The sequence below is a fragment of the Choloepus didactylus genome, chromosome 15 (genome assembly GCF_015220235.1).
Source record: "Choloepus didactylus isolate mChoDid1 chromosome 15, mChoDid1.pri, whole genome shotgun sequence".
NCBI lineage: Eukaryota > Metazoa > Chordata > Mammalia > Pilosa > Megalonychidae > Choloepus > Choloepus didactylus.
Genome location: NC_051321.1, coordinates 70,777,795 through 70,792,737, shown reverse-complemented (window position 1 = coordinate 70,792,737; position 14,943 = coordinate 70,777,795). Strand labels below are relative to the sequence as shown.

At 37.3% G+C, this 14,943-nt stretch overlaps 1 protein-coding gene and 1 pseudogene across 4 annotated transcripts in view; one reads left to right on the top strand and one right to left on the bottom strand.

Moving 5' to 3' along the window:
- Positions 1-14,943, bottom strand: part of ADK (adenosine kinase) — a 559,277-nt gene that overhangs the window by 343,285 nt on the left and 201,049 nt on the right. The gene's annotated exons all lie outside the window — the stretch shown is intronic.
- LOC119510543 lies at positions 13,214-14,193 on the top strand (annotated as a pseudogene).

Here is a 14,943-nt window from a genome sequence, read left to right as displayed (position 1 = left end):
AATGATGAAACATAGCACTAACACATGAACCAACAATTCCACTCTTAGCTATATGCCCAAGATAACTGAAAACATATTTCCATGCAAAAACCTGTACACAAATGTTCATAGCAGCATTATTCATAATAGCCAAATAGTGGAACAACCCAAATATCCATCAAGCAATGCATGACTAAACAAAATGTAATATATCCATAAAATGTAATATAATTAAGCCAAAAAGGAAACAAGTACTGATACTTTCTACATCATGGATGAACCCTTAAAACACTATGCTAAGTGAAAGAAACCAGTCACAAAAGACCACATACTAGATTATACTATATATGATTCCATTCCTATTAAAGTCAAAGATAAGGAAATCGACAGGGTCAGGTTAGGAAGGATGGAGGGATAGGGGAGATAGCTAAAGGGTACAGGGTTCCTTTTTGAGGTGATGAAAATGTTCTAAAATTGACTGTGGTGGTAGTTACACATATCCATATTTGTACTAAAAACCACAGAACTGTACACTTTAAATGGTTGAATTGTACGTAGGTGAATTATGTATCAACAAAGCTATTAAAGTAGCATGAAAATAAAGAATAATTTCCTTTGGGGACATTTACAGAAAGGTACCAAGGAGGGGTGACATTTGTGCTAAGCATATTTTTATTGTCCACTGTCTTTAAAAATGTGAAAATAAAATACAGCAATAATTAACCAGAATACTACATTCCCTGAGCATGCTGGTCTTGCACTGCAAATCTCTGTACTAAAGATGTTCATAAATTAAAAGTTGTCAGGACATGTTCAACACCATGGTAGGCAAATAAACAAAATACTAAAACAGTTATTTGTATTATGTAAGCAACTTCATGACATACGTAACTACCATAAAAGCCAACAAATAGTGGGTTCCGGATCAAGGAACTCCAACCATTAGAAAACTCTGAAGCCACAGATGGATAGCAAAAGAAATCAAACAAAAACTAAGACAGCAAGATAAATAAAAATTGCAAAAATCCTTTCAATGTATATGATATACTATGCAAGTATAAGAAACCTTGGTGTAAACATAGTACAAATGAAAACCTAAATGTGAAAGAAACAAATCTAGAACAGTCACTTTGAATATGCTTGCAGCAGTATATTACCAAGCAGAAGAAAAAAATAACTATGGGCAAAAAATTATAACTGGATATCACAAAACTACAGCATAAAAAAATGAGAAGTGTTCTTCAGACAGGTCAGTCATAAAATTTGTCTCACTCTAAATTTCTGACATAAAGGACAATGGTATACATCCAACAAAGAGAGTCAATCGTACAACCATTAGGAAATATTTCTTAGGGAAGAAGTTTGTAAGATTTGAAAGACAATTATTTCAAAGACAACGTTTCAATTTTCTACACATTGTACTATTTTTGGAATAATTATATTTTGCATGTGGGTAAATTAAATATTTAGTGAAGAAATTGTTACTTTATAGACTTAGTCCGAAAAAAGTGCATTTTTCTATACTTGGTAAATTGGTGGAGGTGGCTTGTTTCCAACAAATTGAATTTTACAGCAAAGGGCTTCACAAATTTGCTAGCCAATTTAATTTTTTGGACTTAAGTGTTTATTTAAAATTTATAACAGCATTATAAAAATGATTAAAACAATACAATGAGTAGAAAATAAGTCCTCCAAAACAGCATTTCCTCAGTTTTCCTCCACTTGTTGGCAGTTTCACATATATTCTTACCAAATTTCCACTCCTATTTGTGTTTCTTTCTTGACCCCACTCTGATCCCCTGACCTGTCGGTCTATGCATCCAAATACATAAAACTGAAACTAAATATCCTAGATTTTCTAGAACAGTTCAGAATTCTACTCTCTTTATCAAACGAAATGCGACATACGCCCTTTCTTCCATAAAATACCTGTTTTGCTGTCAGAGTTTCCTAACCAGAAAGCAGAATATATCTGAAAACTAGATTAGAAAATATTTTTAAAATGAAATTTCACTAGTTGCACAAACTAAGGATGTTATACTACTCAAGCTGTCTAAAACTTTATGGGAATATTGGAAACAACTAAGCGTTTCTCATATACTATAAGCAATGCCAAATGCAGATATATGATGAAACATTTTAAAAACTTCCTTAAGACTTATAACCAGGGTTCCACACTTCTTTCTTACCATATACCCACCCCCCACCCCCTAAAAAATACTGTTCTTCTGGTTAAAAGAGTTGAATCCTAAAATTAGGCTAAATAAATACAAATTAATAAGCTATTTTAAACCAAAATAAAGACAATTCAGAGAAATAAAATATATTAATGTTAGCTCAGAGAGCTTAAATTCTCTCATATGTAGGTGAAAAATGGCCCTTCAAAAATTGAAGGCAATTTCATCAACTGGTTTAAAAATAACAATGAAATAAAGAACAGCACAGACAAGACTACCCTTGGCCTCTGGCTTCCTTCAGTGCAGAAGTAAAAAGGAGAGAGTAAGCCAGCATTGATATAGTAAAGAAACCTCCACTTTAATAAATCATTTTTTTTTTTCAGGAAAAGAAGAAGTCTGCAAAATCTGTGAAAGTGATTTATCTTTAGGTGAATAAAATGAACAGCAATTGATCTTGTACCTAGGGAGTGATTCTTCTTCCACGAGTTATAAATATATCTCTGTCAAATGTCACTAGAATAGGTTGGGTGGTCTCATCCTTTGAATAATTTATTTGTACATTTAAGATTTAGGATGTATTCAGAATCTTACACCCACAGTTTCAGTTGGGTAATTTTGGCACTTTGCACTTAAGAGCCCAGCCTGGTATGGGAGCATATGGAAGGGGCACTAAACTCAGATTTGGGAGAAAAAAGGGGTATTAGAGGTAAGACCTCCACAAGAAACTGATGTTTAAGCTGAGACATGTGAAAAAAGGTATAAATTGCTCAGATGTATAAAAAGAAAGTTATAGAGAGAGTACATATTTATATCAGTGAGATGGGTGGCCACCAGAATTATCAATTTACAGCACAGAATTCTAGAGAATAAGTGTCCTCTAATTTGGTCTATAAACTAGATCATTTGAAAATAAAAGCTTTTTTTAAAAAATATTTAACATTCTGGACTTTTGTGATACGGTTAAGAAAGTAACAAAGTAAAAACCATCTACAAAATTTATTTTTATGCAATAAATTTCAGGGTTTTTTAAAGTCTTTGCACAAAATGCCCTTTCAAAAATACATATCATCATTGGATTATTCTGTCATGAAGAGATAATTATCTTAAATTTAAGATACAAAGGACATGAATAAATAGGACTTACTGAATGACTTAATCTTAATTTTAAATTCACAAAAAGTAGCAAAAATAGTACAGAGGATTCTCAGGTATCCTTTACCCAACTTCCCCTATTGGGGAACATATGGTTACACATTACATATTATACAACCATAATCTATTACCAAATCCAGGAACTTGACATTAGTATAGCACTAAACTATAGGCCCTATTCAAATTACACTAGTATTACATGCACTCTTTTGTGTTCTATGGGATTTTATCAATTGTATAGTCGTGCAACCACTACCACAATCAAGATTCAGAATGTGTTCTATCACCAGAAAGAAGCTCCCTCACACAACTCCTTTTCAGTCACATTCATTCCTTTCTCCCCCATTATCACTAACCTTGGCAACCACTGTTCTGTTTTCTATGACTATAGTGTTGGCATTTCAAGAATATTACAAAATTGGAATCATACTCCTTGTACTCTTTGAGATTGGCTTTTTTCCCCCACTCATTACGACCTTGAGATCCATCCAAGTTTTTGTGTGTATCAATACGCTGTTCCTTTGTAAAGTGGAGTAACATTCCATTATTTAGATGTATCACAGCTTTATTTATCATACACTTGGTTAAAGACATTTCAGTTGTTTCCAATTTTTTGCAATTATAAATAAAGCTGCTTTAGTATCTGTGTAATAGGTTTTGTGTTAACCTGAGATTTTGTTTCTCTATGAGAAATACTCAGGGATATAACTGCTTGGTTGTATGGTAGGTGTATATTTAATTTTATAAGAATAGCCAAACTGTTTTCCAGAGTGACTGTACCACTTTACATTCCCACCAGCAATGCATGAGAGATCCAGACAATCCATATCCTCAGCAGCATTTGCTATTGTCAGTGTTTTGTTTTGTTTTTTTAATTTTGGTTATTTGTATACGTATGAAGTGGTATCTCGTTATGGTTTTAATTTGTACTTTTTTGATGGCCACTTAACATTTTTAAATACACAATCTGAAAAAGGAAGTGATATTATCTCCAACTCTGCATTCACTAAGCTCTTCTAGATAATTAAATAGTAAGATAACAGGAATATACAGAAATCTAATGAAGCTATATGAATAAAAGGTTGAGACAAACATAAGCATAGAAAACGTAACCTAATTTATTTAGAAAAAATCACTATAGGAATGATCTGATTAAAGCTATTTATTATGACAACTCAGGAAAGGCACTCAGGAGCCACAGGACATGCAGCAGATGCTCTCAGTGCACCTCCCATACCCTTTGGACCCAATCATTTCCCTTTGCTCCAAATCACTTCCAACAGTGACTATCTGCATCTCTACACCTGAGGGCTTCTCCCTTAAACTGCTAAATGTTGCTATGCCTACTATAAACACAAGATAGGGAATTAACACTCTCTGCATGACAGTTCATAACCAATAACAGTAAATGCATTCACTATCCCACATCTCAGGTGAGTTGACTCTGAAACCAATTTTTATACCAATTTCTCCAGATTTCTTACAGAATAAAGCCCCAGAAACTTAATGTGGTTGGCTTAATAACTTTATTAGCTGCTTTGTCTTCCTTGAGTTAATTCCTGACCCCTTTGTCAGTGTTTCCCACAACTCCCAAATGTATTACTTGTTCTAAAATTCTTGTCCCAGGTTCTGTTGCTGGGAAAACCTGCATAAATTAAATCACCCAACATAACAAAATAATTCTCCTTAAAAATAAAAATATTTGGAAGATAATAACCAGTGACAATGAGATGTATACACCTTCCTTTTTCTACCTGTTTACTTTTTCTACTTAATTAGTTACTAGTTAAGGTATTTCAATGGTAAATTAACAGTACTTTACACTGCATATTAAAAACATAATTTCTAATACGTCCATTACATTAAAATTCAATGAGAGGGGGGCGGGGCAAGATGGCAGACTGGTGAGCTGTATGTTTTAGTTACTCCTCCAGGAAAGTAGGTAAAAAGCCAGGAACTGCGTGGACTGGACACCACAGAGCAATCTGTCTTTGGGCATACTTCATACAACACTCATGAAAACGTGGAACTGCTGAGATCACCGAAATCTGTAAGTTTTTGCGGCCAGGGGACCCGCGCCCCTCCCTGCCAGGCTCAGTCCCGGGGGAGGAGGGGCTGTCAGCTCCAGGAAGGAGAAGGGAGAATTGCAGTGGCTGCTCTCATCGGAAACTCATTCTACTGATTCAAACTCCAACCATAGATAGACTGAGGCCAGACACCAGAGACTCTGAGAGCAGCCAGCCCAGCAGAGAGGAGACGGGCATAGAAGGAAAACAACACGAGAAGCTCCAAAGTAAAAGCAGAGGATTTTTGGAGTTCTGGTGAACACAGAAAGGGGAAGGGCGGAGATCAGGCCTTGAGGCGCATATGCAAATCCCGAAACAAGGCTGATCTCTCTGCCCAGGGCACCTTTCCTTAATGGCCCTGGTTGCTTTGTCTATTAGCATTTCAATAACCCATTAGATCTCTGAGGAGGGCCTTTTTTTTTTGTTTTTTTTGTTTTTTTTTTTTTTTTTTTAAATCCTTTTTGCTTTTTCTAAAACAATTACTCTAAGAAGCTCAATACAGAAAGCTTCAAAGAATTGAAATTTGGGCACGTCAAGTCAAGAGCAGAAATAAGAGAGCTCTGAGACAAAAGGCAATAATCCAGTGGCTGAGAAAATTCACTAAACAACACAACTTCCCAAGAAAAGGGGGGTGTCCGCTCACAGCCACCATCCTGGTGGACAGGAAACACTCCTGCCCATCGCCAGCCCCATAGCCCAGAGCTGCCCCAGACAACCCAGTGTGACGGAAGTGCTTCAAATAACAGGCACACACCACAAAACTGGGCGTGGACATTAGCCTTCCCTGCAACCTCAGCTGAATGTCCCAGAGCTGGGAAGGGGGAGCAGTGTGAATTAACAGAGCCCCATTCAGCCATCATTTGAGCAGACTGGGACCCTCCCAACACAGCCCAGCAGCCCAGAACTGCCCTGGGGGGACGGCACTCACCTGTGACATAGCACAGTCATCCCTCAATAGAGGACCCGGGGTGCACAGCCTGGAAGAGGGGCCCACTTGCAAGTCTCAGGAGCCATACGCCAATACCAAAGACTTGTGGGTCAGTGGCAGAGACAAACTGTGGCAGGACTGAACTGAAGGATTAGACTATTGCAGTAGCTTTAAAACTCTAGGATCATCAGGGAGATTTGATTGTTAGGGCCACCCCCCCTCCCCGACTGCCCAGAAACACGCCCCACATACAGGGCAGGCAACACCAACTACACACGCAAGCTTGGGACACCAATTGGGCCCCACAAGACTCACTCCCCCACTCACCAAAAAGGCTAAGCAGGGGAGATCTGGCTTGTGGAGAACAGGTGGCTCGTGGACGCCACCTGCTGGTTAGTTAGAGAAAGTGTACTCCACGAAGCTGTAGATCTGATAAATTAGAGATAAGGACTTCAACTGGTCTACAAACCCTAAAAGAACCCTATCAAGGACAGCAAATGCCACGAGGCCAAAAACAACAGAAAATTATAAAGCATATGAAAAAACCAGACGATATGGATAACCCAAGCCCAAGCACCCAAATCAAAAGACCAGAAGAGACACACCTAGAGCAGCTACTCAAAGAACTAAAGATGAACAATGAGACCCTAGTACGGGATATGAAGGAAATCAAGAAGACCCTAGAAGAGCATAAAGAAGACATTGCAAGACTAAATAAAAAAATGGATGATCTTATGGAAATTAAAGAAACTGTTGACCAAATTAAAAAGATTCTGGACACTCATAGTACAAGACTAGAGGAAGTTGAACAACGAATCAGTGACCTGGAAGATGACAGAATGGAAAATGAAAGCATAAAAGAAAGAATGGGGAAAAAAAATTGAAAAACTCGAAATGGACCTCAGGGATATGATAGATAATATGAAGCGTCCGAATATAAGACTCATTGGTGTCCCAGAAGGGGAAGAAAAGGGTAAAGGTCTAGGAAGAGTATTCAAAGAAATTGTTGGGGAAAACTTCCCAAATCTTCTAAACAACATAAATACACAAATCATAAATGCTCAGCGAACTCCAAATAGAATAAATCCAAAAAAACCCACTCCGAGACATATACTGATCACACTGTCAAACATAGAAGAGAAGGAGCAAGTTCTGAAAGCAGCAAGAGAAAAGCAATTCACCACATACAAAGGAAACAGCATAAGACTAAGTAGTGACTACTCAGCAGCCACCATGGAGGCGAGAAGGCAGTGGCACGATATATTTAAAATTCTGAGAGAGAGGAATTTCCAGCCAAGAATACTTTATCCAGCAAAGCTCTCCTTCAAATTTGAGGGAGAGCTTAAATTTTTCACAGACAAAGAAATGCTGAGAGAATTTGCTAACAAGAGACCTGCCCTACTGGAGATACTAAAGGGAGCCCTACAGACAGAGAAACAAAGACAGGACAGAGAGACTTGGAGAAAGGTTCAGTACTAAAGAGATTCGGTATGGGTACAATAAAGGATATTAATAGAGAGAGGGGAAAAATATGGCAAACATAATCCAAAGGATAAGATGGCCGATTCAAGAAATGCCTTCACGGTTTTAACGTTGAATGTAAATGGATTAAACTCCCCAATTAAAAGATATAGATTCGCAGAATGGATCAAAAAAAATGAACCATCAATATGTTGCATACAAGAGACTCATCTTAGACACAGGGACACAAAGAATTGAAAGTGAAAGGATGGAAAAAAATATTTCATGCAAGCTACAGCCAAAAGAAAGCAGGTGTGTAGCAATATTAATCTCAGATAAAATAGACTTCAAATGCAGGGATGTTTTGAGAGACAAAGAAGGCCACTACATACTAATAAAAGGGGCAATTCAGCAAGAAGAAATAACAATCGTAAATGTCTATGCACCCAATCAAGGTGCCACAAAATACATGAGAGAAACATTGGCAAAACTAAAGGAAGCAATTGATGTTTCCACAATAATTGTGGGAGACTTCAACACATCACTCTCTCCTATAGATAGATCAACCAGACAGAAGACCAATAAGGAAATTGAAAACCTAAACAATCTGATAAATGAATTAGATTTAACAGACATCTACAGGACATTACATCCCAAATCACCAGGATACACATACTTTTCTAGTGCTCACGGAACTTTCTCCAGAATAGATCATATGCTGGGACATAAAACAAGCCTCAATAAATTTAAAAAGATTGAAATTATTCAAAGCACATTCTCTGACCACAATGGAATACAATTAGAAGTCAATAACCATCAGAGACTTAGAAAATTCACAAATACCTGGAGGTTAAACAACACACTCCTAAACAATCAGTGGGTTAAAGAAGAAATAGCAAGAGAAATTGCTAAATATATAGAGACGAATGAAAATGAGAACACAACATACCAAAACCTATGGGATGCAGCAAAAGCAGTGCTAAGGGGGAAATTTATAGCACTAAACGCATATATTAAAAAGGAAGAAAGAGCCAAAATCAAAGAACTAATGGATCAACTGAAGAAGCTAGAAAATGAACAGCAAACCAATCCTAAACCAAGTAGAAGAAAAGAAATAACAAGGATTAAAGCAGAAATAAATGACATAGAGAACAAAAAACAATAGAAAGGATAAATATCACCAAAAGTTGGTTCTTTGAGAAGATCAACAAGATTGACAAGCCCCTAGCTAGACTGACAAAATCAAAAAGAGAGAAGACCCATATAAACAAAATAATGAATGAAAAAGGTGACATAACTGCAGATCCTGAAGAAATTAAAAAATTATAAGAGGATATTATGAACAACTGTATGGCAACAAACTGGATAATGTAGAAGAAATGGACAATTTCCTGGAAACATATGAACAACCTAGACTGACCAGAGAAGAAATAGAAGACCTCAACCAACCCATCACAAGCAAAGAGATCCAATCAGTCATCAAAAATCTTCCCACAAATAAATGCCCAGGGCCAGATGGCTTCACAGGGGAATTCTACCAAACTTTCCAGAAAGAACTGACACCAATCTTACTCAAACTCTTTCAAAACATTGAAAAAAATGGAACACTACCTAACTCATTTTATGAAGCTAACATCAATCTAATACCAAAACCAGGCAAAGATGCTACAAAAAAGGAAAACTACCGGCCAATCTCCCTAATGAATATAGATGCAAAAATCCTCAACAAAATACTTGCAAATCGAATCCAAAGACACATTAAAAAAATCATACACCATGACCAAGTGGGGTTCATTCCAGGCATGCAAGGATGGTTCAACATCAGAAAAACAATCAATGTATTACAACACATTAAAAACTCAAAAGGGAAAAATCAATTGATCATCTCAATAGATGCTGAAAAAGCATTTGACAAAATCCAACATCCCTTTTTGATAAAAACACTTCAAAAGGTAGGAATTGAAGGAAACTTCCTCAACATGATAAAGAGCATATATGAAAAACCCACAGCCAGCATAGTACTCAATGGTGAGAGACTGAAAGCCTTCCCTCTAAGATCAGGAACAAGACAAGGATGCCCGCTGTCACCACTGTTATTCAACATTGTGCTGGAAGTGCTAGCCAGGGCAATCCGGCAAGACAAAGAAATAAAAGGCATCCAAATTGGAAAAGAAGAAGTAAAACTGTCATTGTTTGCAGATGATATGATCTTATATCTAGAAAACCCTGAGAAATCAACGATACACCTACTAGAGCTAATAAACAAATTTAGCAAAGTAGCGGGATACAAGATTAATGCACATAAGTCAGTAATGTTTCTATATGCTAGAAATGAACAAACTGAAGAGACACTCAAGAAAAAGATACCATTTTCAATAGCAACTAAAAAAATCAAGTACCTAGGAATCAACTTAACCAAAGATGTAAAAGACCTATACAAAGAAAACTACATAACTCTACTAAAAGAAATAGAAGGGGACCTTAAAAGATGGAAAAATATTCCATGTTCATGGATAGGAAGGCTAAATGTCATTAAGATGTCAATTCTACCCAAACTCATCTACAGATTCAATGCAATCCCAATCAAAATTCCAACAACCTACTTTGCAGACTTGGAAAAGCTAGTTATCAAATTCATTTGGAAAGGGAAGATGCCTCGAATTGCTAAAGACACTCTAAAAAGAAAAACGAAGTGGGAGGACTTACACTCCCTGACTATGAAGCTTATTATAAAGCCACAGTTGCCAAGACAGCATGGTACTGGCACAAAGATAGACATATAGATCAATGGAATCGAATTGAGAATTCAGAGATAGACCCTCAGATCTATGGCCGACTGATCTTTGATAAGGCCCCCAAAGTCACCGAACTGAGCCATAATGGTCTTTTCAACAAATGGGGCTGGGAGAGTTGGATATCCATATCCAAAAGAATGAAAGAGGACCCCTACCTCACCCCCTACACAAAAATTAACTCAAAATGGACCAAAGATCTCAATATAAAAGAAAGTACCATAAAACTCCTAGAAGATAATGTAGGAAAACATCTTCAAGACCTTGTATTAGGAGGCCACTTCCTAGACTTTACACCCAAAGCACAAGCAACAAAAGAGAAAATAGATAAATGGGAACTCCTCAAGCTTAGAAGTTTCTGCACCTCAAAGGAATTTCTCAAAAAGGTAAAGAGGCAGCCAACTCAATGGGAAAAAATTTTTGGAAACCATGTATCTGACAAAAGACTGATATCTTGCATATACAAAGAAATCCTACAACTCAATGACAATAGTACAGACAGCCCAATTATAAAATGGGCAAAAGATATGAAAAGACAGTTCTCTGAAGAGGAAATACAAATGACCAAGAAACACATGAAAAAATGTTCAGCTTCACTAGCTATTAGAGAGATGCAAATTAAGACCACAATGAGATAACATCTAACACCGGTTAGAATGGCTGCCATTAAACAAACAGGAAACTACAAATGCTGGAGGGGATGTGGAGAAATTGGAACTCTTATTCATTGTTGGTGGGACTGTATAATGGTTCAGCCACTCTGGAAGTCAGTCTGGCAGTTCCTTAGAAAACTAGATATAGAGCTACCATTCGATCCAGCGATTGCACTCCTCGGTATATACCCGGAAGATCGGAAAGCAGTGACACGAACAGATATCTGCACGCCAATGTTCATAGCAGCATTATTCACAATTGCCAAGAGATGGAAACAACCCAAATGTCCTTCAACAGATGAGTGGATAAATAAAATGTGGTATATACACACGATGGAATACTACGCGGCAGTAAGAAGGAACGATCTGGTGAAACATATGACAACATGGATGAACCTTGAAGACATAATGCTGAGCGAAATAAGCCAGGCACAAAAAGAGAAATATTATATGCTACCACTAATGTGAACTTTGAAAAATGTAAAACAAATGGTTTATAATGTAGAATGTAGGGGAACTAGCAGTAGAGAGCAATTAAGGAAGGGGGAACAATAATCCAGGAAGAACAGATAAGCTATTTAACGTTCTGGGGATGCCCAGAAATGACTATGGTCTGTTAATTTCTGATGGTTGTAGTAGGAACAAGTTCACTGAAATGTTGCTATATTATGTAACTTTCTTGGGGTAAAGTAGGAACATGTTGGAAGTTAAGCAGTTATCTTAGGTTAGTTGTCTTTTTCTTACTCCCTTGCTATGGTCTCTTTGAAATGCTCTTTTATTGTATGTTTGTTTTCTTTTTAACTTTTTTTTTCATACAGGTGATTTGAAAAAAGAAGGGAAAGTTAAAAAAAAAAAAAAAAAAAAAAAAAAAAAAAAAAAAGAAAAAAGACAAACAAGGGGAAAAAAAAAAAAAAAAAAGATGTAGTGCCCCCTTGAGGAGCCTGTGGAGAATGCAGGGGTATTTGCCTACCCCACCTCCATGGTTGCTAACATGACCACAGACATAGGGGACTGGTGGTTTGATGGGTTGAGCCCTCTACCATAAGTTTTACCCTTGGGAAGACGGTTGCTGCAAAGGAGAGGCTAGGCCTCCCTGTATTTGTGCCTAAGAGTCTCCTCCTGAATGCCTCTTTGTTGCTCAGATGTGGCCCTCTCTCTCTGGCTAAGCCAACTTGAAAGGTGAAATCACTGCCCTCCCCCCTACGTGGGATCAGACACCCAGGGAAGTGAATCTCCCTGGCAACGTGGAATATGACTCCCAGGGAGGAATGTAGACCTGGCACCGTGGGACGGAGAACATCTTCTTGACCAAAAGGGGGATGTGAAAGGAAATGAAATAAGCTTCAGTGGCAGAGAGATTCCAAAAGGAGCCGAGAGGTCACTCTGGTGGGCACTCTTATGCACACTTTAGACAACCCTTTTTAGGTTCTAAAGAATTGGGGTAGCTGGTGGTGGATACCTGAAACTATCAAACTACAACCCAGAACCCATGAATCTCGAAGACAGTTGTATAAAAATGTAGCTTATGAGGGGTGACAATGGGATTGGGAAAGCCATAAGGACCAAACACCACTTTGTCTAGTTTATGGATGGATGTGTAGAAAAGTAGGGGAAGGAAACAAACAGACAAAGGTACCCAGTGTTCTTTTTTACTTCAATTGCTCTTTTTCACTCTAATTATTATTCTTGTTATTTTTGTGTGTGTGCTAATGAAGGTGTCAGGGATTGATTTAGGTGATGAATGTACAACTATGTAATGGTACTGTAAACAATCGAAAGTACAATTTGTTTTGTATGAAAAAAAAAAAAAAAAAAAAAAAATTCAATGAGAGAAAAATTTTATATGTCAATGAATACAAATGTTATAAAGACCACAAAATGTTATAGGGAGCACAAAAACAACACATGAAGGCTTTCTATAAAGTTACAGTAGCGTTTTCTCTGGACTAGGAGGAAGTCTTCGCAGATTTGGGTTCCCCATTCTAGAGCAGATGTCTAGATTACCATGGCAACTGTACAGACGTTGATGAGAGCTATTAGAGGTTTTGAATTTGGGGGAGCAGAAAGGCTGAAAATCCAGTCGGATGTTGCCATACTGATTCCAAAAGACCATCAGGTTCTAATCAAAGTCCATGCATGTGGTATAAACTCAGTGGAGACATATTCGCTCTGATACTTAAAGCAGAAAACCAGTCTTACCTTATACTCCCAGCTCAGATGTGGCAGGGTATGTAACAGAAGCTGTTGGATATAACATATCTGTTTTCAAGAAAGGTGACAGAGTTTTCACAACCAGCACAATCTCTGGCTACACAGAGTATGCTGTTGCAGCAGATCACACTGTTTACCCACTGCCAGAAAAACTGGACTTGAAACAAGGAGCTGCCATCGGTATCCCGTATTTTACTGCTTTTTGAGCTTTGCTCCACAGTGCCCGGGTGAAAGCTGAAGAAAGTATCTTGGTATATGGGGCTAGTGGAGGAGTTGGACTGGCAGCATGCCAAATTGCTAGAGCTTAAAGGTTTTGGGCACAGCTGGTACTGAGGAGGGACAAAACATTGTTTTGCAAAATGGAGCCCATGAAGTATTTAATCACAGAGAAGATAATTACATTGATAAAATTAAGAAATCTGTTGGTGACAAAGGAATTGATGTGATTATTGAAATGTTAGCTAATGTAAATCTTAGTAACGATTTGAATTTTCTGGCATATGGAGGACGAGTAATAATTGTTGGCAGTAGCGGCCCTATTGAAATAAACCCACGGGACACCATGGAAAGGAGTCTAGTATAATTGGTGCTGCTCTCTTTTCATCAACCAAGGAGGAATTTCAGCAGTTTGCAGCAACCCCTCCAGCTGGAATGGAAATTGGTTGGTTGAGACCTGCAGTAGGTTCTCAATATCCGTTGGAGAAAGTGGCCCAGGCTCATGAAAATATCATTCATAGCAGTGGGGCTGCTGCAAAAATGATTCTTCTCATATGATGATTAATTCTTTATGTGTTTCCTATATAATTAGAGTTTTTTTCCTCCTAATTCTACTTACTGTCTTTACTTTAATTAGCATTGTTTTATTCAATCGGTTTCTTATAAAAATATTTTTCTGAAGAAATCATGGGCATTAGAGTAAAATTTATTTTTATAGCATGCAATATTTTTTATACTTGCCACTTCTAACCAAGGAGTCATCAGAGTTGGAAACAGAATGTTGGTGGTCATTTGGCATTTGGATGCATTCCAGAAATTCCAAGCAGATACCTGATGATTAATTCTAAACCTATGACTAAAACATTCTAATTCAAAATTAGACTGCTCAATTTTCAAGAACTTCTAGCCCACTTATAAAGTTCTTTAGTCTGATAATCCCAGAATTGTACTGGACTCAAGACTAATAAAGACCCTTTTCCAAACTAATTTCATCTGAATCTGCAAGTTCTTAGAAAGGCAAGAATAAATGACATCTAGAGCCATTAGTTTTTCTAATATTTCCCCCAAGTATTAGAACAGTCACTATTTTAATGGTTAAATACCAATGACCCATATGTTTTCTGAGGACTTCAGCCTTATCTTTAGTATAATATGTTATTAGGTACATATTCTCCAAATAGATTTCTTGATTGATTATATTTTCAATGTAGATTTATACTTATCTGTTTGTGTGATGGGTACCATAAATTTTTGGCTAAATTTGGCACATTAAAAATGATCTGCTTTTGTTTTTGTAACATTATAACC